The 12,729-nt window shown below is 34.9% G+C and overlaps 1 protein-coding gene across 2 annotated transcripts in view; it reads right to left on the reverse strand.

Annotated features, from left to right (window-relative positions):
- jak2b (Janus kinase 2b) overlaps window positions 1-11,163 on the reverse strand; it is a 45,050-nt gene extending 33,887 nt beyond the window's left edge. The window contains exon 1 of one of the 2 annotated variants that reach the window (XM_081366752.1): window positions 10,509-11,163. The gene's annotated coding sequence lies outside the window, so the exon portion shown is untranslated. The remainder of the gene's footprint in view (window positions 1-10,508) is intronic. The other variant, XM_081366753.1, reaches the window with a different exon arrangement.
- Between the last annotated feature and the right edge of the window lie 1,566 nt (window positions 11,164-12,729).

The following is a 12,729-nucleotide window of genomic DNA, read 5'->3' on the forward strand; positions in this document are numbered from 1 at the left end:
CCCCCCTTAGTTACTGTTGCTACGTCCGACAAACAAATGGTCAAACACGACCAGCGCGACAGATTGCCACGACGGAAAAAGGTATACCCGTGCGTGTCAGTGACCTTTTTTGGAGCAATACCTCCGCGATATCCTCCAGATTGAGGCAAAAAGGGTTACAGTATGCAGTGGAGGGATATATTATAATATAAAAATACGCAATGAAGGAGACACGACTACTATCTACGTCTCTATCGAGACTAATGCTTACCGGTGTTCATACACATCATTTGTGATTGTGATTATGGCAAAGAACAAGGAAACAAGTGTTTAAAAGCATTGTAAGACACTTACTGTTGTGTTTTTGTGTGAAAGAAAAAACTGTCTCTGAAAATAAAAGTGCTGTCAGCAATAATTTCTTATGTGTGTTTTTTCGCATAACACTATGACTAAAATTTAAAATGCTGCAAAACACATGGGAGTTATATTCCCGATGCTGTAGTTTATTTGATCAGTCACAGTATATCATTAATCAAGCTTAATTTGACTTTTCAACTACAATTAGGCAGGTGAACTGAAAGCTTTTACAATATTTTAGCTATAACTTAACGTTAGGCCTATCATTGACAAAAGTATGTGGTGCATTTTCTTCCAAAAATGATTTTCTTTCTCAAATTCATGCTTCATCGTTGACAAAGCACAATAAACGAAATCACACAATAACTGTTTAACCAGACATAGCCTTAATTTGCATCTAAATAACTTTAATTGATTGTCTTTCATAATGCACTTACCATAATATTTATTAGGGGGACAACAGATCACAAAAATCGCGGTTGAGACCATAATATTTATTAGTGGGGCAACGGATCATAAAACTCGCGGTTCAGACAATATTATGTTTTTTGAGTTACAGATAGGATACGTTAGTTTTTCAGATCAGAAAAACAAAACAAAAAAAACTTTAAGTAAGTTAACGTTAGCCATCGATACCACAGCCAACAGACGTATTTATGCTTCGTAATGTTCGACACATTTAACTGGGATTGGGGCCGTCCACACTGTTTTATCCATTGTAGGCACCGCTCACGTTGTGTTTTCGGCTTTGGGAATGGAAAGAACACAACTCCTCCAGACAATCTCTCGGGGTATGTAGTGTCCGATTTACAAACGCCATGGGCGCACGCTTCACCATCTTGCTAATGTTTGTCGGACCTGCTCACATAGTAACGGTTGCTATGATGTGTGATAGGACAATGGCTGTTTTGGGGGAGGGGCCGGCGAAAGGTCAATTGACACCGTTTCATATACTGTACCTGCCAACGTTGATTTTTACTTGCATTTGCCACTTGGAGAGTGTAAATTTGAGTTTACTTCACTTATCACTAGGGCGGCACGATATTGGAAAAAACTGACATTATTAGGCTAAATATATCGTTTTTCTGCAATATATATTTTGATATAAAAACAATTTCACCAGATGACTTTAATAGCTCTATTTGGAAAGAATTATTAATTTTAAAATGATTGGGGTGATTTTGTAGGGGAGTATATCTGCATAGAAAATAATAAATTAGAACAAAGATGAAATAACAGAGCTTTATTTTACAGTTAAGTTTAACAGTATTCAGGTACAGAAATTGAATAATCAAATGTAAATTAACACTGCCTTCACTGTATAAATTAAATATAATTAGTATTTGTTAAAGGTTTTAAGTGATCTTCTTTTCTCGCATTTTCTTATTTGATTAACATTAAGGACACAGACAGCAGCAGCTTTATAAGTCTGCTGTCACTTTAAGATCGAACGTATGGGTCCAATATAATGATACGTGTGCGTTTTCTTTCCCAATTGTTTCTGTTTCCATTCAAGCAAAAACAGAAGAGAAAGAGAATGGAATTCAGTGTTTGTGTCTTCTTGCACCAAAAAAAATAAAAATAAATAACTAATAATAATTCGCTTGAATGCTTCAAGTGTTAGTTCAACCAAAAACAAAAATTCGGCCATCACTTTGACACTTCAAAAAGTTCTTAAAGAGATCGTAAAACTAATCCATAAGAATTGTGTGGTTTAGTCCAAATTTCCTGAGAGAGATTCGCTTTTATATGCAGAACAGATTTAATGTAGGCTTTTATTCACATATAAACATTCATCAACGCACACATCAGTTATGATAAACGGAAGTTCAAGACGCAGCACATCTGAGCTTAAGCAAGAACCAATGAGGTTTGTTCTTGCGTGAATAAAAGCCTAAATTCTATCTGTTCATCATATAAAGCGATCGTGTCTCTTTATTAAACTTAACTAAACCTCTAAATTCATATGGTTTAGCTTTACGATCTCTTTGAAGTGTCAAAGTGGTAGTTGCGTAGCTGTCAATGGAGAGTACAAAACTGGCTCAGATTTTATTAAAAATATCTTAATTTGTGTTCCGAAGATGAACGAAAGTCTTACGGGTGTGGAACAACAGGTGAGTAAACGATGACAGAATTTAGATTTTTTTTGTGAGCTAACCCTTTAAATTGACAGGACCAAACATTTGCTCTATGATAGTTAAATTTTGCAACTAATCCAAAATTAAGCCAAATTATAGGCCTATACGTGATTGCAAATTCAAAAGTGTAAGTGAAAAGAAACTCGCATTCAAAAGCAGTCCCCCCACTCCCCGGTGTTACCAGTAATACCGGTGTTATCGCAAGTTTAATTATCAGTGTGAAAATGTCCTCACTGTGACATCCCTAATATCTACCAACAACAACCACCAAACCAAAAAGAATCCAAATTAGCATTGAATAATATATACTTGGAACCAATATGTTATCTGGCAATAACTTAATTATTATTGATGCAGATAGAGGAGTTAATGCTAATTTGAATGCTAATTAATGATAATTTTAACCAATAATTTGCTTACTAGCTTGTACCATCTTTTCTTTTTTTGGTCATACACACAAAAAAAGAAAAGATGGTACAAGCTAGTAAGCAAATGATGGTACAAGCTAGTAAGCAAATGATGGTACAAGCTAGTAAGCAAATGATCTTTTTTTTTTTTGTGCAAGAAGACACAAACACTGGATTCCATTCTCTTTCTCTTCTGTTTTTGCTTGAACGGAAACGGAAACAATTGGGAAAGAAAACACACGTACATTATATTGGACCCATATGTTCGATCTTAAAGTGACAGCAGACTTATAAAGCTGCTGCTGTCTGTGTCCTTAATGTATAAAATGTATTTTTGCCTCGTCAAATTCAATTAATAAGCTAATAGTAACACGATTGTTTAATATTTTGTCACAACTTAATTTAATTGTGTTCAATCAACCTAATATATTTAAAACTGAAGTTTACTTAATTAATTTGTGTGAAAACTACATTAATCATTTTTGTTGACGACTAACTGGGCAGTGGATCTATAGTTCCCAGCATGCTTTGCAAGGGACTGCATTAGGAGGGTAAATTTAGGGATTAAAGTGTTATTTTGTGTGTTTTTCTGTAAATGGAAAGATGTTGTTAGTTAATGTTAGTGTTTAATATTCAGTTACGTTAGAAACTTAAGAGGACTTTCTGCAATGTTTTTGAATTTTGTGGTTACCATTATGCAGAAGAGTGGCGACTGTGTTTAGTTTAGGGCTGTGGGCACTCAGTATAGACTATACATAACCTCTTTCGCAGACCTGCATAAGTAATATTTAATATTACTCTGTAAAAAGTGGTTTTAATTTAATTGAACACTAGTAGCTTCTATCATTGGAAATAACAGTAGAGTCAAATTGGCTAAAATTATAATGTTGGCGATTTTAGGTAGGGCAAAAATTAAATGTAGTCAACCTGACAAAACTTTATCTAGCAGGAATGACTAAATGAATTTAAGTTCATACAACAAGATTACAATAAATAATTTCAAACAAATTAGATTTTGTTGGAAAAATGTAATTCATTTTTGTGGAAAAGTTTTCCTTAATTTAATCAAGTTTGTTCAACATCTTTTTTTTTTTTTTTTTTTTGAGTGTAAAATTAATCAGTTTCATGTGTTCAGCATCTAAGCTTGACCTGATTCTTTGTAAGGTTATCTAGTCAAAATCACATCTGTATATGAACAGGAGGTCAGGTTTATGTGGACATTCGTCAGATGGAGATCTCTAGCCCCTCCACTCTTTTTAAACACATAAATGTGTCCTTTGTGAATGGCCACTTACATCTAAGTGTTTTCACATTATTTCATAAGAACAAAAATAAAAGTATTTATTCACTTTTAAAATCATTTCATAAAAATCACGAAATATAAAGTTTATTTTGTCAGCTATTTAAAAAGCAGAAGTTCAGAGTTAGTCAGATTTCCTAAATGCAAGCAAAATTCAGACTCTAACCAGATTTTGAATCAAGTAAAAGGTTTTTAATTATTTAGCTGCTCCAGGTAATGGGGTAAAACAGAAAAAGGAAATAATACAGAAAAGATTATTAGATATTAATAAAAAACCAGAAATTCCATATCAGATCATCTCAAACATACCTTAACATTAATATCTGTCACTTTGGTATTACTCAAGGATTAAAGAATGGATCCAATTCACTTCTGTCTGCTGTATGTATCAAACCATTTGAGAGTTATAGATGTTGTATATATGGTCAAAACACAGAAATGTGACCATAGCTGCAGAAAAATCAAGTGAACTCTACCAACAACGTCTCTTACCTGTCTGTCTGTGTATGTATGAAGAGTACAACACTAGTCCCAACCACTGTGTGTACACACACTGACAAGCTTACACTGTTTACTTGAATTATAGCCTATTACAGTGCCCTGCGTCATCATTTTTATTTCTACTATACGTGTTATATGTGCTAACTATATCTTACAAGGTATTTTGAAGCCCTTAATAATAAGCATGATTCATGTTTAGGACAAATTGGATTATTATGCACTTTCCCCAACAATTTTTTTCAGATGTGCTCCTTATATTAATATGCTGTGTGTGTTGCCTCATCCTAAATCGTTTATAAAAATAGATATATCGTATAAACTCGATTTACCGCCCTGCCCTAATTTGGTGTTGGTCAAGTCATTCTGACTTCTGAATTCTGACACTGTCTGATATTACAGGGCCTTCTCCATTAAGAGAAAACACTGGAAATAGCTAACTGACTGACCCCTCTGAGGTTGGTGTTGATTTTATTTTCAATTTCAGCTTTCAACTAGGAATGCAAGCAACAGTAAAAATATTCTGGGCCGAAACTGAAAATTCAGGATGAAATCCGAAAACCAACCAACCAACCAACCATCCATCCATCCATCCATCCATCCATCCATCCATCCAAATGATTTAATAATCAACACTCAAAAAGCTAAAACAGAGTTGTACTTAAACATTTAAATTGCACAAAAGGCAATATATATATACACACTTTTTAATTAACAAGATTGTTTCTACTTCAGCTTGTTGGTGAAACAGAACATGGAAGATGTATTAAATATTAAACAAAGGTATCAAGTAAAAATATAATGAATATGTAATACAGTGCATATATTTAACAACATGCTCTGGTCTAGAGTTATTTTTTTCTAGTTAACTAATGAGATTATGGACAGTATAGCTTTCTTGAGGTAAATGTAACGTTAAGCTTACAAGCTGTTTTATTGACGTATTTCCCCGATTAAAACACTGATTGAGTGATTACATGAAACAGGATTAATTTCAGGAAGTTGTAATGCATCTTTCAACTAGGGTTGCCAACTACTGAAAATAATGGAGAAATGTGGTTCTTTATAGGAAAATAAGGGACAGAATGTACTGTACCACACAGTGTATGTCAGTGTCTGCGGTTACGTACGTGTATAAAGGGTGATTCCAACTAATAAAGCTGGTTTTGCAGTGACTACTGCGAACAGGAAAGTTGGCATCCAGGAAAGACTGCATCACATCAGTTTCAAAGAACATGTTAGCATTTCCGAAATGCCAAAATTAAGTTTTCATTTAGCTAAAAACTGAAACCACATATAATGTTTATTTAATAATTAATTAATTAATCAAATGTATTTAAAGGGATACTTCACCGCTGGAAAGATGAATGTGTATTTAAATTGGGTCATTTATGTAGCAGAAATGTGAAATTATTTTAGAAGTTGGTGCCTTCTAGACTGAGAAAACCCAGAAAATGTATTTTTGGCTCATGAGATGAAAGACAACAACTCCCAGAATGCACTTGCTTTACTCCCCTACGAGGCCAAGTGTAACAAGTGTAAGCTTGTCAAGCCACACCTACCGGTTACAGAGGGCAGTATCAGAAGAAATGATACAACTAGGCTACTAGTTGACTCGAAACTGAAAAGACGCAGTTTCATCGTGAGATCACACCTCCTATGGGTGGATTGAAAACATGCGTAACGAGCTCCTACTACTGGCTGTAGTCTCTAGCCTCTGGCCAAAAAAGCCTCCAATGACGCAAAATAACGATTTTTGCATCATCTGAGGTTTTTTTCCAGACAATACAGAAATCTCTCGTCTCACCGTATGTTCACACCACCACCGGAGAACGATTCTGTGACGCTCTGATGCTATGACTTAGATCGAAGGCGTGATCTTTTTAAACCAGTGTTTACAGGATTGCGTTCTCTGGAATCCTCTCAGACAGAGGACTTCTACATTCTGATTGGTTGCCGCCGAACCGCGTCATGGCTTATTACCATAAAGTTGACCTGACTTCAACTCTCCTCGCCGCTCTCACCGTCCAAGACGCGCGCCGCGGTCGCCGGAGCTCGACGCCACCGGCTCTCATTGAAAATGAATGACTTCCGGCCACTTTGACGCTCTCGCCGGCGGCGGTGTGAACGCACAGTAAGGGGGACATGAGGGAGGGAAGCATGGTCATTTGAAAATACTACCGGGTTTCTTCTGATACAAAGCTTAATGCTAATCGGTGAAGTATCCCTTTAATCAACACTCAAAGTTCTATTCAAACGTTTAAGTTGCACATAATATAGTTTTTATATACAATGTGTAATAATAAAATTTTGTTTCTACTTCAATTTATTGTTGAAATATAAACATTTAAACTGTGACTGTAATAAACTTGTTTTGACAGATTTATTCAAAACAGATTAAATAATGAAGACAAAAGGTTAAGTAAAAATATAATGTATATGTAATATAGTGCATATATTTAGCAAAATGCTCCTCTCTAGTTTTTTTTTCTAACTAAAGCTAACTAACAAGTTCATGGACACTGAATGGCTTTCCTGAGGTAAATATAATGTCTACAAGCTGTTTTATTGACGTCCTTCCATGGTACTGTTTGAGTGATTACATGAAACATGACATTTCAGTAATGTAATAAATTCATGTTCATTTTGTGCTTTAACTAGTGGTAAAGCGAAAGTTTGTTGAATTGCGTGTTAAAATTGACAGAATGTGAAAGCTTCATAATTCATAATGCTTCATAATGGTTCCCCCGTTGCAAGTCTGTGCGCTCTCTAAACTGTCAGAGTGCTGCACTGCAACCGCCTTTGATCCGACAACATCACGTTATTAAGAAACATTTTAGAAAATCGATTTTTTTAATTTGTGAATCGATTAGAATCGGTAGAAGATAGAATCGCGATTCATGTGAATCAATCCCCCCCAACTCTATCATCAACCCAGCCCTATTATTACATTGTCTGATCAACAAACTAGGGTCTGTTACCCCAATTTTGACGATAAATATTACCACAAAACTACTACTGCAATAAAACCAAGCTGAATTTCGAAACGGGTATAAAGCCAAAGTTGTTCTTACTATCTTTGAGCTTTTGAAATGTGTTTACTAGCAAGGTTGACTTTAGATTAAAAGCTTAAGTAGTGCCTTTAACAATTCTAAAAGGCAAAAATTTTTTACTGAATTACCACATGAAGCACAGCATAAAAGGAACTGCAATAATAGCAAAGCTGGGACTGTCATCATTGCTGCTGTTTGCTATGGCAACATTTAAAAAAAAAAAAAAAAAAAACAGGACACAAAGGCCATCAGAAGATTATGAAATTTGCTCCAAGAAAAAGAAATGCCTTGACTTGAACTAAACTGGCAGGAATGCTTTTACAATAAATGCCTACTGTTTTACAATAAGGCCATGAGCGATTGACCAGAGTCAGATGGTAGAGTTCAGAAAGCTTTCCAGACAGACATTGACTTTAACCTGCACTGTGATTATTGATTATTGGATTGTGCTATTGCACTACATGTTTCTTTATTAATAACTGACTCGTATTGTTTGCACTGTTGCAAGCGTTCAGATACCCCTCGTGCCCTATCTATATTTAGGAATTCTCTATGGGATGCAGGCGCTGCAACAACTCATTCGTACTGGGAAGGTTAAAGAAAAATAAGAGGGCTTGATGATGTCTCTTTAAATTAATCTTTCAATAACAGACTTAAATAATGATTCAATATGATGTTGGCAAAGTTTCTGATCACACAATACCTGTCATTGATGTGTAAAATCTGGACGGTAATGTGTTGCAAAAGTTCACAACGAGTCATTTCTGCAGTATGGTTTCGAGTAAGAAACAAGAAATAAGTATCAAAAGTCCATTTTTGAGTTACAGTACGTTTTCAACTTCAAGCTCTAGTTTTTGAATTAAATCAATATAGAGACATCATCTCACATATAAACAGCCAAACACAACCTCAAAACAAGTCTAACAGACTGAAAAGCCCATGCATGCAAAATTCACAAAACTGATGAAATTAGCTAAATTAACTTCAACTCTATTTAGAACAGAAGATGTAGAGAACAGAAACTCTCTGAAAGAGCAAAGGCCTTTAACAGGATGATTTTCTGCAGCACAAGACAGAAGTGAGTGAACTCGACTTCCTGCGGGGGAGATTTTTTTTTATTTAATTTTTTTGAAACATCACCTTCAAGCGTCGGGTGTTGGCTGGGCCATTTCTGCTGCCTAACCACAACACGTGCTTTATTTCTAACATGACCATTTTGCAATGTGAAATCTATTACATGGTTTAGATGAAAGGGAAGATTTGAGCTGACAGAGGTTCATAAGAGTTCCTTTTAAAGAAACGTTGCACACACGGGCGTTTCTTCAACTACAGGCACTTTTGTGTCACAGGGTTTGATTTTAAATATTTTATAAAAGAGTTTTACTAAAACTAAACTTCAGTCAATTTTGAACAATGAACGTTGCATTAAAAACGCTTTTTTTATTTTATTTTTTATCATGCCTTCCAAGACCTCTTACCTTCAAGATACAGACTTTGAATCATGAACTATATATATATATATATATATATATATATATATATATATATATATATATATATATATATATATATATACATTTAAGCAAGAAACTATTGTCAATTTTGGGATATTATGCTTCCAAAGCATGTCTTCTTTCACACAAGTGGAAAGTACATAAAAATACACATTTAAGGGTTTAGTTTATTGCACTATTTTTGTATCTGTACATTTCAATAACAACACATTTTCGCAACATGAAACAGAAATCTCCACTTCGGTAACACTTACATGCACCTAACCTTACAGCTTTATTTCTATCTAAACTCTGAAGGTGTTTCTTTATATAATTTGCGTGGTATAGGCATATTCCATTTTATTCCAAAACCATGGTGAATTTTGTTCTGGCTGTTGAAAGTATTTTCTGATTTCTGAGTGATAAGAGACCAAAAGTTTACAGTTTCCTCAAACGTTAGTGTACTTGTTTATCAAGGAGACACCAATGTTTGTAAGGAGCTTAAGATTAAATATGAAACGTGATGTTTGGTGTAAACTAAGAAAAATCAAGATAAATATCAGGTTAATACTTTAAAATAAGGTCCCATTAGCTAAAGTTGGTTCACTAACAAACAATTACATTTGTATTAGCCTAATCTTAGTTTATAAAAAAAAATTAACAGTTAATGGTTAGTTCCATAGAATTCATGTTCATGTCAGATGCAACATTTCAAGAATTTAGTAACTTAAATGTTGCAATTAACATTAACTAGTCGTGAAATGTTTTATAAGTATTTTCATTGTTAGTCCCTGTTAACAAATGCAGTTAACTAATGTTAGCAACCTTATTAATTATATATAATTGCAATAATTATATAATTACTGAATTTTCCTGTCCTTCCTACCGCAAGACAAGTTAAATAAACTGTGAGAGTGTGAAAGAGAGTTACTCTCTCTCTCTCTCTATATATATACACAAATGGACTTAGTTGAACTTGAAGACCTGTAACTTATATGAATTATGCATTAATAGAGGTTAAACGAGTAAAAGACTGCTGTACTCCGTTAATTTATCAACAATCGGAGTCGACAGATTGCCAGAATGCCAAACTGGCTGTACAGTTAACTTACATAAAAAATCATTAACGTTAAGTTATACATGACAGCAAGTATTGGATCCAATCTAACGTTACAACGTTAACATAATATGCTCTTATAGAGTGCAATACACAAGACAGAGTGTTTTAAAGCAAAAAACACATTCGCACACGAAAAACAATTACTGTAAAGAGAAATACTTACTTGTTTGGGGTTGCTTAGCTAGCGACACTGCTAGCCAATTCGAGTGACGATCAACGCACTTGAAACTTCCCAATATCAGAGCGAAACAGTCATTCAATCCATGCTGCTTCTTTTACTCCAAATATTTTTGTCGCTCAGTGTCACTTACGTGTGGATCGATCATCCCGTTAGTTGTCGTAACATTTGACTTATTGTAGCACAGCTCGCTACGGGGTCAAGTTTAGACGGCTAGCTGCGCGTTAGCATGTGCTGTTGCTTCCCATATTTACAAAACATGACCACAGGAGCTTCGCACTTCGCATGCTGTCTCAACTCAATACGACCGCAAAGACGACGACATATGTTCTTAAATAAAGCCACCTGATGGATAAGTTATGGACGAAACATGTCTTAATATCACCAGTGGTGTGACAGCTAGCGAGCATGCTAACTCACCCGAAATAATAGTCAAGACCATCAGCAGGTCATGCTTTAACAAACCACATCTGATCGTCTTTAAACGACCGTTGTTTTGTCTATCCTTTTCAAAAAGAGTGAAATGAAGACCAGTTTTAATTTCCAGGACGCAGTCTGTATGTTCCTGTGTGCTGTCTCAGTGTCTCATATGCAGGTGGCGCCCTGTGCGTACTGCAGTTGACACGCCATTCAGAGTCTCAGCGGGAAGAAGTATCCCAATACCCAGTGTGCTGCCTACCTAGACAGCATGCTTGGACAGCATAGGTTCATTAGCTTATATTTCCCCAAAATATCCCTATGATGCCCAGGCCCAGAAATGCTTAAAGGTTTTATTAAAACACAACCTGTGAGTAACAGAACAGAAGAGTGATTCACTGACCCTTTGTGTATCACCTTGGTCAGATTACAATCAATCATTAACCAGCCTGTAGACCCTCCCAGCACGGATCCTTTAGATTATTCATGCATTTTATATTTGGTCGTTTTGAAATGCATATTTTTGGCTGAGTGACTTGGTTAAATAATAGCAAGGAAGTAAAAGTCAGGATGGTTAACTTGTCCTTCATACCGACCCTCTCCTTTTGACCTTTTAGTTTTGGTTTTAAGTGAAAGCAAAGTATGTTTGCTATACACATGCTTCACTGTGTATTCAAACTAACATTTTTTTCCCCTTTTCAATTTATCAAAATGTCAAACAAATCCATTTACCCAAACACCAAACAGTGTGATGAATCAACAGCAGATTTTGACTTTGATTCTTGAGCTAATAAACAAAACAAGGGGAACTTTGCACAATGATACATGCCCGGTTTCATAGACTAGGCTTAAGATTAGTCCCAGAATGCATGTTTGAGCTGTTTTAAATTAAAGCAACTTGCAATGACATAATATGTCACTGTCATTGTTTTGTCTCAAGATGCACACCCGTAATGTTTTTTTTTTTTTTTTGTCTAAGGCACATTTATAAAAGCTATAGTCCTAATTGAAAGCCTAATCTTAGTTTAATCTAAGCACGGTCTAATCCAGGCCTTATAATTTCTCCAAAATTGTTAGATATGATCAGTGAAATGATAATGCAGAGCCTAAGCAGAGGCACAACAGCAACTTAGCCTTTAAAAACATGCTTTAACAATTCAGTTTGGATTTATTAGAAATATTATTAGTTTATTTAGTTAGTCACTTGATTACACACTGTAATTACACACATTGACCACACTTAAAAATGTTAGAATATTATTGCATTAAATACAAATTTCAAACTAAGGACGTTTACTTTTAAGATAGATAGCATAAACACTTGCATTAACATGCAAAACATTCCACTAAAAGTAGATAAAGGCTGCGTCTGAAATCGCATACTCTCTTGAGTAGGTACTTGTTTTGAATAAGTAATTACTTCAAAACTGCTAAAAAAGTATGTTCTATAGTATGAATGTGTGTAGTATGAATGTAATCTAGATGTACTACATTCACTATGTTGTTCAAGTTTCAAGTTCAATTTATTTCTAGAGCACATTTAAAAACAACAGTACATCACAGTGATGTACATAAAGGGTCATAAAACAAACAACAATAATAGGGTACTGTACATATTGTACATTACAGGTCAGAAAAACAAACAACAAAGAGGAAAACAAAAACAAAACAGCTCTTAGACTGAATTAAATGCCAAATAATAAAAATGTTTTTTAAGACTAGTTTTAAAAGCAGACAGAGTTGGGGCCATCCTCACAGACAAAGGTAATACATTCCAGAGTTTAGGGGC

This window comes from Scardinius erythrophthalmus (genome assembly GCF_964197995.2).
Source record: "Scardinius erythrophthalmus genome assembly, chromosome: 5".
Classification (NCBI taxonomy): Eukaryota; Metazoa; Chordata; class Actinopteri; order Cypriniformes; family Leuciscidae; genus Scardinius; species Scardinius erythrophthalmus.